Source organism: Lissotriton helveticus, chromosome 1_1, assembly GCF_964261635.1.
Source record: "Lissotriton helveticus chromosome 1_1, aLisHel1.1, whole genome shotgun sequence".
NCBI lineage: Eukaryota > Metazoa > Chordata > Amphibia > Caudata > Salamandridae > Lissotriton > Lissotriton helveticus.
The window spans coordinates 1,713,993,565-1,714,006,625 of NC_136057.1; the positions used below are offsets into that span (position 1 = coordinate 1,713,993,565).

The 13,061-nt window shown below is 50.5% G+C and overlaps 1 protein-coding gene across 2 annotated transcripts in view; it reads right to left on the reverse strand.

Annotated features, from left to right (window-relative positions):
* ASIC1 (acid sensing ion channel subunit 1) overlaps positions 1-13,061 on the reverse strand; it is a 485,621-nt gene that overhangs the window by 408,967 nt on the left and 63,593 nt on the right. The gene's annotated exons all lie outside the window — the stretch shown is intronic.

Below are 13,061 nucleotides of genomic sequence, written 5' to 3' on the forward strand. Positions count from 1 at the left end.
ATCAGCCAAGGGGGAAGCAACAATAGACATCCATCCATAAGCTCTTGCAAATTCCAAGTCCGCCTCCCACCTGTCAGCCACTATGGAGTCCACATCAATCAACCACCCATCAGGCCATGTAACCAGCCAAAAAGAGTGGATACACTGGAAAATGACAGCGAGAGAAGACCACTTTTATGCAGATGTAAGAACGTGCAGTACAATTAGCAGGGCAACGTCACGGCAAACACTGGGAGATGGTATAGAGCTCTAGGACATAGTATAACATGCCAGGCAATGCTATACTAAGATTGGTGACATTATACCATGCCAATAGATGTTTTGTAGTGTTTTTAAATGCCTTTAGACATGAATTGCTAGAGATCCTATGCAAGAATAGGAACTGTTTTTAAATGCTATGTGAAATTTCGAAATGCCAGGAGGTATTGTAAAATTCTGTGGGATGTTGTAAAATTCCAGGGAATAAGGGGAAAATGCAGGGTGGTCTTATAAAGTGCCAGGGAAGGTTATAAAAAGACTGAGAGTGTGAAATGCCAGAGAGGGCATTAAAATAAATGGGTGCTATAAAACACTAGGGGACAATATGAAGTGGAAGGGAAGTTATGCCAGGAAAGCAGATGTTTTTACATTTTATGTGATGTTATGAAATGGCAGGGGGTGTTACAATGTTACAGCATATAGGAGATGTTGTGAAATAGCAGACAATATGAAATGTTAGGATATTGCATAATATTTTATCCCGTTAGAGAATTCTGTGCCTTGATAAACAGAATGCCAGCAGATTTTATTAAACAACCAGAAATGTTCCACAGTGCAGGAGGAAAGTAATAAATACAAGGTGTTGGACTTGGCACCCTTGCCGTGTTTTCCCCCCTAACCTTTTGCCTTCAGACTTCCTGTTTTTGCTGACATCGTTTTTGCTGGTTTTAAGACTGCTAACCATGCTAAATTTGCTTGCGCTCTCAACTTAAAACATATATTTGCTTATACCCAATAGGCATATTTCATTTACTTGTAAGTCCCTAGTAAGGTGGAATTACCTGTGCCCAGGGTCTGTGAATTAAATACTACTTGCGGGCCTGCAGCAGGAATTGTGTCACCTACTTAAGTAGCACTTAAACATCTCTCAGGCCTGCCAATGCAGCCTGGATGTGCAGTTTTTGAACTGCACTTACGACCTGGCAAAATCAACCTTTTACCAGGCCCAAACCTTCCATTTTAATACCTATAAGTCACCCCTAGGGTAGGCCCTGGACAGCCCAGAGGGCAGGGTGCTATGTATTTAAAAAGTAGGACATGTACTTTTAAGTATTACATGTCCTGGTAGTAAAACACTTTAATTAGTTTTTACTACTGCAAGACCTTCCTCTCTCACAGGACAACATTGGAATTACCTTATTACATTTTATAATTTCCAAATGAGACCAGGTAACCAGTTCCTTATTGTTGTTTCTGGGAATGTAATGAACAATCCTAACTTATGGTGAAGTCAGATTTTAAAGTACAATTTTGAAAATGCCACTTTTAAAAACTTGCATTTTCATGTCTTAGCCATTTGGCACATGCAAAATGTCTCTGGGTCCCTTGACTGGGTGTGGGTGACAGTTAGGCTTTGTGTATTCCTCCTAGACAACCACACACAATGGGTAGATTAGGTGTGACTGGATGGGCCATCACTGACAGGAAGGATGTGAGGGAGGAGCTGGACCCAACCCTACTTACACTTGAATAGGCTGTGTCCTATCTCCACACAAAGGGTTGTGTACCTCCTATAGTTAGTCTGGAACCAGGGCCACGAACTCAGGGCAACTGTGTAATTCAAAAGCATGCCTCTAGAACCTTCTCCCCACTTCAAAGGCACAACTGGCTATAAATGCTGGACCTCAGAAACCACCATTCAGAATACATCTGGACCTGTGAATACTCTGTCAGAAAGAAGGACTGTAGTGCTTCTGAAAGGACTGCCACTCTGCTCGACTGCTGCTCTGAACGACTGCTGCCCTGCTGTCCTCATCTGCTGTTTGAAGCACTTTTCTCACTGTGAGAAGTTCTGGACCTGCATCTCCTGAACCTAGAACCCAGAATGACTCCAAGGACTAGTTGGCTGGCCTCCTGATCTGAAGCCGCAGGGTCACAACTGACTTCCAATAACCTTGCACCTGAACCTGGAATCTGCCATTTGTGAACCTACCGTACCAAGTGGTGCCACCCAAGTCCTGGACCCTTTAAGTGGGCTTAAGGTACTCTACCAGCCTCTGTGGTTCCAGTGGAACATATGCATCACCTCTTTTGTGCCGCGCAAACCCTGGCAGAACAGACATACTGCTACTGCTTCATGGATTGGGCCCGCTGCAAACACCAGTATTGCATCGTAGTCCATCGGAATTACCGATGCGCGATCCATTCTCATCGCAGGCCCTTGCATCCCTTGTTGACGCTAGCCTCGATGATGAACGCTGGACCCAGCATTGCAGCCTTGCAGCTCTTAGGAACAGATGCATCAGCCCGATTGCCTGCCACATCCTCGACACCAGACTTCACATCACAAACCTTGGCAATGACCCTAGCAGGTAAACATCGTTACCACGACTTGCGCTGGAGGGCGCTCAAGGTCTAAAAATATTTAATTTACTATCCTAACACCTTCCCTAGGGTCCACGGGGACTGGTGTTAGAATAGTAAATTAAACTATTCGAAATCCGCGCCCCCCCAACGCAAGTCGTGGTAACGACTTGCGTTGTCACGGCCGCGTTGTAAAGGTATGCGTTGTGACGGTACGCGTTGTACCGTCATATATCCCCCTAGCATTGCAGCCTTGCCACACCTCGTAATTGGGGCATCGCTTCAGCTGCTTAATGCATCTTCGACTAGGATCCTCGCAGCTCTCCGCAAAACAGGATTTAAGGTACTTTGTTCAGCAGGTCTAGCTGCGTCCATGTAGCTAGCCTGTGCTCAATTGCCGTCGGCCTCAACTTGTGACTTTGTCCTGATCCGATGTTGCCAGACATTCATGATTTGTGCTTTGTGCTTTTTGGAGCGATTTTTTCAAAAATCTTTGAAACTGCAAATCTCCGGGTAGTCTGATTGGATTTTTGAAATTGCGGTCGTGTTCTATTTAATAAAAGAAGTTCTATTTTTTGTACTTCATGTGGGATCCCTTATGTGTGTTTTTTTCACTTTATTACTGATTGAAGTGTTGCACGAATACTCAGTGGGGATAAGGCGGATGAGCGTCGTCCCACTGCTCCAAAGGAAAAAACAATGATAATAACTATCATTATCATTGTATTTTTCCTTTGGAAGTCAGTGGCTCGCAGGGCGGGGCAGGGCATCACAATGAGTGTGGAGTGATTTGCACTCTCTAAGTGTGCATGACTTCTTGGAGTTGGCTTGTGTTTCACCCTGACAAGGATCGTGGTTGCTGCTTGACCAGGGCTCACACTCCAGTCAACCAACAACCCAATTTCTTACATTGGTGATCAGCTGTGAGGATTAAGACTTGTGTTTGTGCAGTGCCATATGGTGACTGTGTGTATGCTACCATCCCATATCTGACACCAATTGAATTTAAAATATCAGTGATTGGCATTTTTGGTTTTCATACATTCTCTCTCTGACTGTTGTGTCTGAAACCAAACCTGTGGGAATGGAGTTTGAGCTGGCAAACATGGGTGCCTACACAATGGCCCAGTTCAATGAGTTCTGCAAGGAGAGGGGACTTCCAGCAGGGAGCACCACCAGGAAGTTGGAGCTCCAAAAGGCACTGAGAGCTTGGGCAGAAGGCAATCAGGCATTGATTGGAGCCACAGAAAGGAATAACGGATTGCAAAGGCAAAAAGACGGCCTGCCTGAGGCACATCCTTCAGCTTAGAGGGATAACTTGACCCCGAGTTGGAACTCCCTGCCAGAGCAGAGAGCAGTGTGTCTTCTAGAGGTCTGGAAGGTGGAGAGGGAGTTAAGGCTGCACATGGCCCAGTTGTAAATAGAGGACATGAAACTAGCCACGGAGGCAGAGCAGAAGCAATTGCCCGCGGAGTTAAAGAAACAGGCCATGGAGGCAGAGGTAAGAAAAATGGCTCATGAGAGGAGCCTCAGAGATCTGGGAATAAGGACTAGGCAAGCAGAGCCCAGCAACCATGGTGGCAGCATATCCGCAGGGCCCTCGGGAGATAAGAGGGTCCATATTCCTAAAGGTTTGGTGCCTGACTTTGTTGTTTGGGATGACATTGACAAGTGGTTCAAAGTGTACGAGATTGCTTTACAGATGCACAGGATCACTGAGGAGGATTGGGGGTAGCCTGTGGGAGCACATGCCTAGTGAGGGGAGGGACACCCTACTGCCCCTAGAGAGGGGACAGGATGAGGTATCCCCCCATAAAGCAAGCAATTGTTAGGAAGTATGGCCTTACCCCAGAGAAGTTTAGGCAAACCTTTAGGGACAGCCAGAAGCTGCCCCAGCAGACCTGGGTGGATTGTGTTGACTCTTTTTGCAAGGCACAGGATGGCTGGGTGAAGGGCATGAAGTGAACGATTGTCAGGGGTGTGTACAATTTGATTGCAAAGGAGAACATGTTCAGTCTTTGTTTTGCAGATCTGCGCTAACATCTGATTGAAAGTAAGCTCACTGGCCCCAGGCAGCTTTCTAAGCAGGTAGACCACTGGGAGGACAGGTTTACAACCAGAAGGAGGGGGAGACAAACATAAAACTAATGGGTTCTCTAAAGTCCCCCAAAATAGTTCCCTAATGTCAGGATTCCCAACCCCAACTGAGATGAATAAGTGGTTCCCTGACAGTAAGTCTTCAGGGAAAGCACCCCTCAGGAGCTATGAGTACCAACAGGAATGGCAGTTCCAGGGGGGTATCAAGTGTCCCAAATGGGCCCAGCCCCCAACTGGTGGGTAGTCTCAGAACAGGTAGTAACTAATGTATTCCACCAAGTTGTTGCAGATGACAACCGTGAGTGTCACCAACCAATGACTCTGGTTCCCTTTGATTGGGGGGGGGGTGTCTCAGGTTCTTTGGGGATAGTTGTGGGTTCCCCCATGCCTGTGGACTGTCTACTTGGGAATGACCTGGAGCACACTATTTGAAAGGAGTTGGAGCTCCGGTCGTACTTGGAGATGTTAGGGTCACCTGAGTGGGTGTGCATGACTACCCGGTTCCATGGCTTCCAGAGAGGGTAGTCAGGAGGACCAGGAACCTGGAAAAATGGCCCAGGTGCCTGCTAAAAAGAAGAAGGGCAAGGAACATGGGAAACCCGCTCCTGAAACTCCCACGGTCCTGGAGGAGGCTGAACCCGAGGGGGACACCCCAGAGTCTACAGGGCAGGTGGTACAACCCTGGAGGACCTAACTGAGCAAGCTAACTGGCAGAAGGAAGGGAGTTCCACCAGAGAGGAGTTCTGCAAGGTGCAGATCAAGTGCCATGACTCTTGAAGACCTACAGTGGCAGGCCAAAGCCTAGGCAGCTGGTTACACCACTGGTGATCTCCTGGGACAATGGTCTCCTGTGTAGCGAGCTTAAGGTTCCTGAGCCTGGTGCAACACATGTGTTGGTGGTCCCCCTGTGCTACTGGGCCTTCCTACTGGAACTGGCTCACAGTGTACACCTGGCGGTCATCTGAGGCAGGACAAGACATTTGACAGGCTTATCACCCACTTTTACTGGCCCCAGATAAGGAGGACCCCATATGCTTTCTGCAGGTCATGTCCTACCTACCATGCCATTTAAAAGTCAGGAGGGAAGCGCAAGGCTCCCCTTCAGCCTTTTCCTGTGGTTGGCACCCCCCTTTGAAAGGGTGGGCAGCTACATTGTTTGGCTTCTGGACCCAAGGCAGCCATGGACAACACGGTCTTGGTGGACTGTGCCACTTGGTTCCCAAGGGCTATCCCTCTGAGGACAGTGACTTCACCACAATGCGCAGTGCACTGATAGAGATATTTACCTATGTGGGGTTCCCCACAGAGGTGGTGTGAGACTGTGGTACAAACTTCACATCAGCGTACATGAAGGCTGTGAGGAAGGAGTGTGGGGTAACCTACAAGTTCTCTACTCTGTACTACCCCCAAACCAATGGGCTTGTTGAGAGGTCCAACAAGACCCTAAGGGCATGATAATGGGCCTGTCAGAGCCCTTGACGTGCAAGTGGGACATACTTTTGCCATGCCTGCTGTTTGCATACCGGAAAGAATCCAAAAAGGGCTTCAGCCTCTTTGAGCTTCTCTATGGGCACCGGTGTGAGGACCTCTCAGTCTGGTAAAGGGGGGCAGGTATGGGAGCAAGCTCCCAGGAAGGTCCCCCAGGATGTGGTCAGCTACATGCTGGGACTCCATACCCAGATTAAGCATTTCTGGAAGAAAGTCAAGAGAAATCTGGAAGCAAGCCAAGGCAAATCTAGAAGCCACCCAGGAGGTCATGATTCATGAAACAGTGGTATGACCAGAGGGCCACTCTGATCGAGTCTATGTAGCCCAGGGTCCTACAAGACCAATAGTCAGGGCCCTATGAGGTGAAAGAGCACAAGAGTAGGTCACCTACCTTATGGACCTCAAAACTCCAAGGAACCCTTTAAGGATTTTGCATGTCGATCACCTCAAACCCCACTTCGAGAGGTCTGAGTTAACCATGCTCCTGGTCATGGATGAATCAATCAATCAATCAATCAGGAAATTTGAATAGCGCACTACTCACCCGGAGGGTCTCAAGGCGCTTGGGGGAGAGGGGTCCGCTACTGCTCGAACAGCCAGGTCTTGAGTTGCTTCCTGAAGGAGAGGTGGTCCTCGGTGAGATGGAGGTGGATGGGGAGGGAGTTCCAGGTCTTGGCTGCCAGGTAGGAGAAGGATCTTCCTCCCATGGTGGCTCTTCGAATGCGTGGAACGACGGCGAGGGCTTGGCTGGTCGATCGTAGCTGGCGGGTGGGAGTGTAGAAGGTCAGGCGTTTGTTGAGGTACCTGGGGCCTGAGTCGTGGAGGGCCTTGTGTGCGTGGGTGAGAAGACGGGTCGTGATTCTCTTGCTGACGGGGAGCCAGTGCAGGTCTCTCAGGTGTCCAGAGATGTGGCTGTGTCGGGGGATGTCCAGGATGAGTCGTGCGGAGGCGTTCTGGATGCGTTGGAGTCTTTTCTGCAGTTTGGCTGTGGTTCCGGTGTAGAGGGTGTTTCGTAGTCCAGTCGGCTGGTGAGGAGTGCCTGGGTGACCGTATTCCTGGTTTCGGTGGGGATCCATCGGAAGATCTTTCGGAGCATGCGTAGGATGTTGAAACACGATGATGAGACAGCGTTGACCTGTCTGGTCATCGAGAGGGAGGAGTCCAGGATGAAGCCCAGGTTGCGTGCGTGGTCCGTTGGTTTGGGTGCGCTGCCCAGGGCAGGGGGCCACCAGGTGTAGTCCCAGGCAGAGGGTGATGATCCAAGGATGAGGACGTCCGTCTTGTCTGAGTTCAGTTTCAGGCCGCTGTTCCTCATCCACTCGGCTACGTTTTTCATCCCTTCGTGTAGGTTGGTTCTGGCGGTGGCGGGGTTGTTTGTGAGGGAGAGGATCAGCTGGGTGTCGTCGGCGTAGGAGATGATGTTGAGGTTGTGTTGGCGTGCGATGGCTGCGAGGGGGCTCATGTAGACGTTGAAGAGGGTGGGGCTGAGTGATGATCCTTGTGGTATGCCGCAGAAGACTTCGGTGGCCTCGGATCTGAACGGGGGAGGTGGACTCTCTGGGTTCTTCCGGCGAGGAACGAGAGGATCCACTCCAGTGCCTTCTCTTGGATTCCGATGTTGCTGAGGCGTTGTACTAGGGTGCGGTGGCAGACAGTATCGAACACTGCGGAGAGGTCCAGGAGGATTAGGGCCGCTGTTTCCACGTTGTCGAGCAGGGTTCGGATGTCGTCAGTGGCTGCGATGAGGGCGGTCTCGGTGCTGTGGTTGGCTCGGAAGCCGGACTGTGAGTGGTCGAGGGATCCGTTCATCTCGAGGAAGGTGGCAAGCTGTTTGTTGACGGTCTTCTCGATGACTTTGGCAGGAAACGGGAGGAACGAGATGGGGCGGTAGTTCTTGAGGTCGGTGGGGTCTGCTGATGGTTTCTTCAGGAGGGCACTGAGTTCGGCATGCTTCCAGCTCTCCGGGAAGGTGGCGGTGTTGAAGGAGCAGTTGATGATGTCCCGGAGTTGGGGTGCGATGACCGAGTCGGCCTTGTTGAAGACGTGGTGGGGGCATGGGTCGGTTGGTGATCCGGAGTGAATGGTGTTCATCGTGCTGATGGTGTCTTCGGTGCTGACCGGGGTCCAGGTGCTGAGGGTGGTGGTGGGGGGCGTTGGTTCCGTGGTTGGGTGCGTGGTCTGTTTGCCGAAGCTGTTGTGTATGTCTGCGATCTTGCTGTGGAAGAATTAGGCGAGTGAGTCGCTGAGGTCTTGTGAGGGAGTGATGTCGTTGTTTCCGGCGCTGGGGTTGGAGAGCCCTTTGACGATGTTGAAGAGTTCCTTGCTGTTGTGTGCGTTGTTGTCTAGTCGATCCTTGAATGCTGACTTCTTGGTGGTGTGGATCAGTTGGTGGTGTTTGCGGGTGGCGTGCTTGAGGGCGGTCATGTTGTCTGTAGTCGGGTTTTTTCACCAGGCTTTCTCGAGGGTGCGGCAGTTCTTCTTGGAGTTCTTGAGGTCGTCGTTGAACCAGGGGGCTGCTGGGATGGTTTTTCAGGGGTGCGAGGTCGTCAGCGCAGTTGGTGATCCAATGTGTGAGGTTGTTGGCTGCTTGGTTGGGGTCCGTTGATCTCGCGGGAGGGTTCTGGCTCAGTGATGTGATGAGCTGGTCGGTGGTGATCTTGTTCCAGCTCCTGCGGGGGGCCTGTTGAGAATGGTGGTGAGTCATGGTCCTTCTGAAGCTGAAGTGGACGCAGCTGTGGTCTGTCCAGTGGAGTCCGGTGGAGTGGCTGAAGGAGATGTACTTGCTGGAGGAGAAGATTGGGTCGAGCGTGTGTCCGGCGTAGTGGGTGGGGGTGTTCACCAGTTGCTTGAGTCCGAGGTTGGCGAGATTGTCCAGCAGGGTGGTGGTGTTGTTGTCGTTGTTGTTCTCCAGGTGGAAGTTGAGGTCCCCTAGGAGGATGTAGTCGGAGGAGGCGAGGGCGTGCGGGCTGATGAAGTCTGCGATGTCTTCGCTGAATTGTGTGCGAGGTCCTGGGGGTCTGTAGATTAGGGTACCTCTGAGTGTGGTCTTGGGGTCGGTGTGTATCTGGAAGTGAAGATGTTCGGCGGCTGCGAGGGTGTCGTCGGCGTTGGTCATGATGCGGATGGTGTTCTTGTGGACGATGGTGATGCCTCCTCCTGTCTGGATGACGCGGTCCCTCTGGGTGATCTTGTATCCGTCTGGGATGGCGATGGCGATGTCGGGCGCTGAGGAGGTGTTCATCCAGGTTTCCGTGAGGAAGGCGACGTCTGGAGATGAGGTGTCGAGCAGGTTCCATAGTTCCACGGCGTGTCTGTGGACGGAGCGGGTGTTGAGCAGGATGCACTTCAGGTGGTTGCTGTTGGTGCTCGGCTTGGCGGGTGCAGGTGTGGTGCAGGTCCGGATGCAGGAGAACTTGCAGGATTGGTAGGGGAAGGGTCCGTGGGTACGTCCTGGGGTGGCTCGGTGGCAGCCGGGGATCCAGCCGGTGTTGAGTGCGTTGAGGGTGGCGGCCTCGTACGTCCGGCGGGAGGGATGGCATCTGCGGGGGCCAGGGGGGTCTGGCGCTGGGCGCGGGCCAGGCACGGACGGGCAGAGACGGGCTTGCCTTTGGCGCATCCGCTGCGCGTACGCGCGGACTCTGCCATAAATGGAGAGTGGGGAGGGCGGAGCGAGGGAGGAGCAGCTGGGAGGCGGGAGCGGGGTGGCGAGTGGGGAGGGGAGCAGAGCGGTGATGCAGGAGGGAACGGGGGTGGGGCCGCGGGGAGCAGCGGCAGGGAGCGGGGTAGAGGGGCACAACCGTGGGTAGAGAACACAACAAAATACAATGGCACAACAGGGGCAGATACAAATACGGTCAGAAATACAAAATTACAAAATTATAGGCACAACATGCAAAACGGGCAAAACCAGATACAATACGGTCAGGCGAGATCACAGGGGTCAGGGTCAGGGGCACAACAGAGGCACAACGGGCAGCGGCGGCGGCAGCAAGCGGAGACTGGGCACACCAAGGATGGGCCACGCGGCGGGTGGAGCGACCGGCTCTGACCAGGTCAGGTCAGGTCACAGCTCCCCACCTCGTGGGGTGGAAGAGAAGAAAGAACCTCTCCCTGATCTCCTTTCTTCTAAGCAGCAGGATGGGTGAATGGGGTGTGTCAGCCTCTCTAATACACTGACCCTAGAACAACAGAGAGACTGCTGCCAGTTGTTGGGGCAGTTCACCTTTTTATTCTCTCTTACCCCAGGACTCACTACATGGTGTACCCAGGATATTGACACTGGGGACAGCACACCTGTGAAAAGTAAAATGTACAGGTTGTCTGATATGGTGAGTACCTGCATCAAGAAGGAGTTCTCCAAGATGCTGGATATAGGGGTTACTGAGCCCTGAAACAGCACTTGGTCCAGCGCAGTGGAGTTGGTCCCCAAGGCAGTTCCTCCAGTTGCCATCCCAGAACTAAAGTTCTACATGGACTACTGGGGGCTCAATGCAGTCACCAAGACAGATGCTCACTCCATCCCCAGAGCTGATGACCTCATAGATCAGCTTGGAGCTTCCAAGTTCCTCAGCACGTTTGACTTAACATCTGGGTACTGGCAGATTGCCTTGACTGAGGGGGCTAAAGAGAGGTCCGCCTTCTCTACCCCAAAGGGCACTTCTAGTTCTGGGGCATGCCCTTTGAGTTGAAGAATGCCCCTGCCACCTTACGGAGGTAGGTCAACCAGATCCTGGTTGGGTTGGAGAACTACAGTACAGCCTATCTAGAAAACATTGCAGTCTTACGCTCTAGCTGGGAGGACTATTGATGCAAACTTGGGCAAGTGCTTCAGGCTCTGCAGATGGTAGGGCTGCTTATCAAGGCCAGTCACTTCCAGATAGGGAAGGAATTGGTGGTCTCTTGGGAATATCAAGTGGAAGGAGGCAAGGCGCATCCCCTCTGGCCCAAGATTGAGACCATTCTGGCTTGGAAACCACCAAAAACCCAGACAGAAGTGAGAGACTTCTTAGACCCCATCTGGTTATTAAAGGAGATTCGTCAAGGGGTATGACAACATTACTGCTCCTTTGGATGGAGCTGACATTTGAGAAGCAGTCCAGACAAGTGATCTGAAGAGGGGCGTGCCAGAACATTTTTGCCACCTTGAAGAAGACCATGTGCATAGCACCCATGCTCAAGGCCCCTGACTGCTCCAAAGAGTTCATTGTACAGACAGATGCATCGGAGTATTGCATGGGGCTGTGCTCTCACAGCTAGACAACTGGGCCTAGATCAACCTGTAGCCTTCATCAGTAGGAGGTTGTTTCCTGGGGAACAGAGGTGGAGTGCAATAGAGAGGGAAGCCTTTACAGTAGTCTAGGCACTAAAGCAGCTGGGACCTGTTTGGTGCTCACTTTGGTGTTCAGACAGACCACAGACCCATCAGATAGGTAATGCGGATGAGGAGTGAGAATCCTAAACTGTTCAGGTGGTCCATCTCCCTACAGGGAATGGACTTTACGGTGAAACACCGTCCTGGAACAGACCATGCAAATGCTGATGGACTCTCCAGGTTCTTCCATCTTAGTAAAGAGAACTCCCAAGGGGTTGGGTAGCTCTCCCCACTTTCAGCTGGGTGGACACGTGTTAGACCTGGCATCCTTGGCGTGGCTGCCCCCTAAATTTTTTCCTTCAGACCTCCTGTTTTTGCTGATTTCATTTTTGCTTGCCTTTGGACTCTGCGTACTTTACCACTGCTCACCAGTGTTAAAGTGCTTGTGCTCACCCCTTAAAACATCTAGATTGGCTTATATACAATTGGCATATTTAATGTAGTTGGGAGAGGTGTGGTGCAGTGGCCAGAGCTGCTCACTCTGGAGCATGCCGGTCACGGTTCGATTGCCGGCGGCAGCTCAGCTCAGCTCAGCATCATGTGGCTCTGGGCAATAGCTCACATAATCTCCCTGACGGCCCCCAGCGCCTTGAAACCTGAAGGGGTTATATGTTTGCGCTTTACAAATAGGAATCATTATTATTATTATTGTAAGTCCCTAGTAAGGTGGCAGTATGTGTGCCAAGGGCCTGTAAATTAAATGCTACTAGTGGGCCTGCAGCACTGATTTTGCCACCCACTTAAGCAGCATATTAAACATGTTTCAGGCCTGCCATTGCAGCCTGTGTGTGCAGTATTTGAACTGCCATTTTGACCTGGCAAAATAAATATTTTGCCAAGCCCATAACTTTCTTTTTTTGAATATATAAGTCATCCCTACGGTAGACCCTGGACAGCCCAGAGGGCAGGGTACTATGCATTTAATAAGTAGGACATGTACTTTTAAGTTTTACAATCCCTGGTAGTCAAAAACGCTTACATTTATTTTACTCTACTGCAAGGCCTACCTCTCCCACAGGATAACATTGGAGTTACCTTATTGCATTTTATATGGGTAATTTCCAAATGGGAAAATGAAAAATATCCACAGAAGCCTGTGGTATGGGAAGCACTATGCACTCGTTCACAATAACGTGATTAGTTCTTCGTAATTTTCATCCATATATTCAATTCAGCATAAACTTTACAAATGAAACCGCCTCTATTTCATCAAAGGTTCAAAAGATTCAAAACTGAATACATTCACAGTCTTTTTTGTTCAAAAATGAAAGCTTTAACCCATTCAAACATAAAAGCACATGTTGACACAAACAGATTGTTGGCACAAAGAGAAACATACTGGATTAAGTCCCTCAGGACGCTGACACCCTATGGGCTCAATGACAAGATAGAAATGATGTGTTTTTTGTAATTTGTAAATATGTAGTCGTAATGAATATCCCTGGTTGCACATGTGATTTAGATGGTATTCATATTCACACTCACAAAACTTCACGGTTTTTTTGTTATGAGTATTTTAGTAATTATTATTATTATTTTTGTA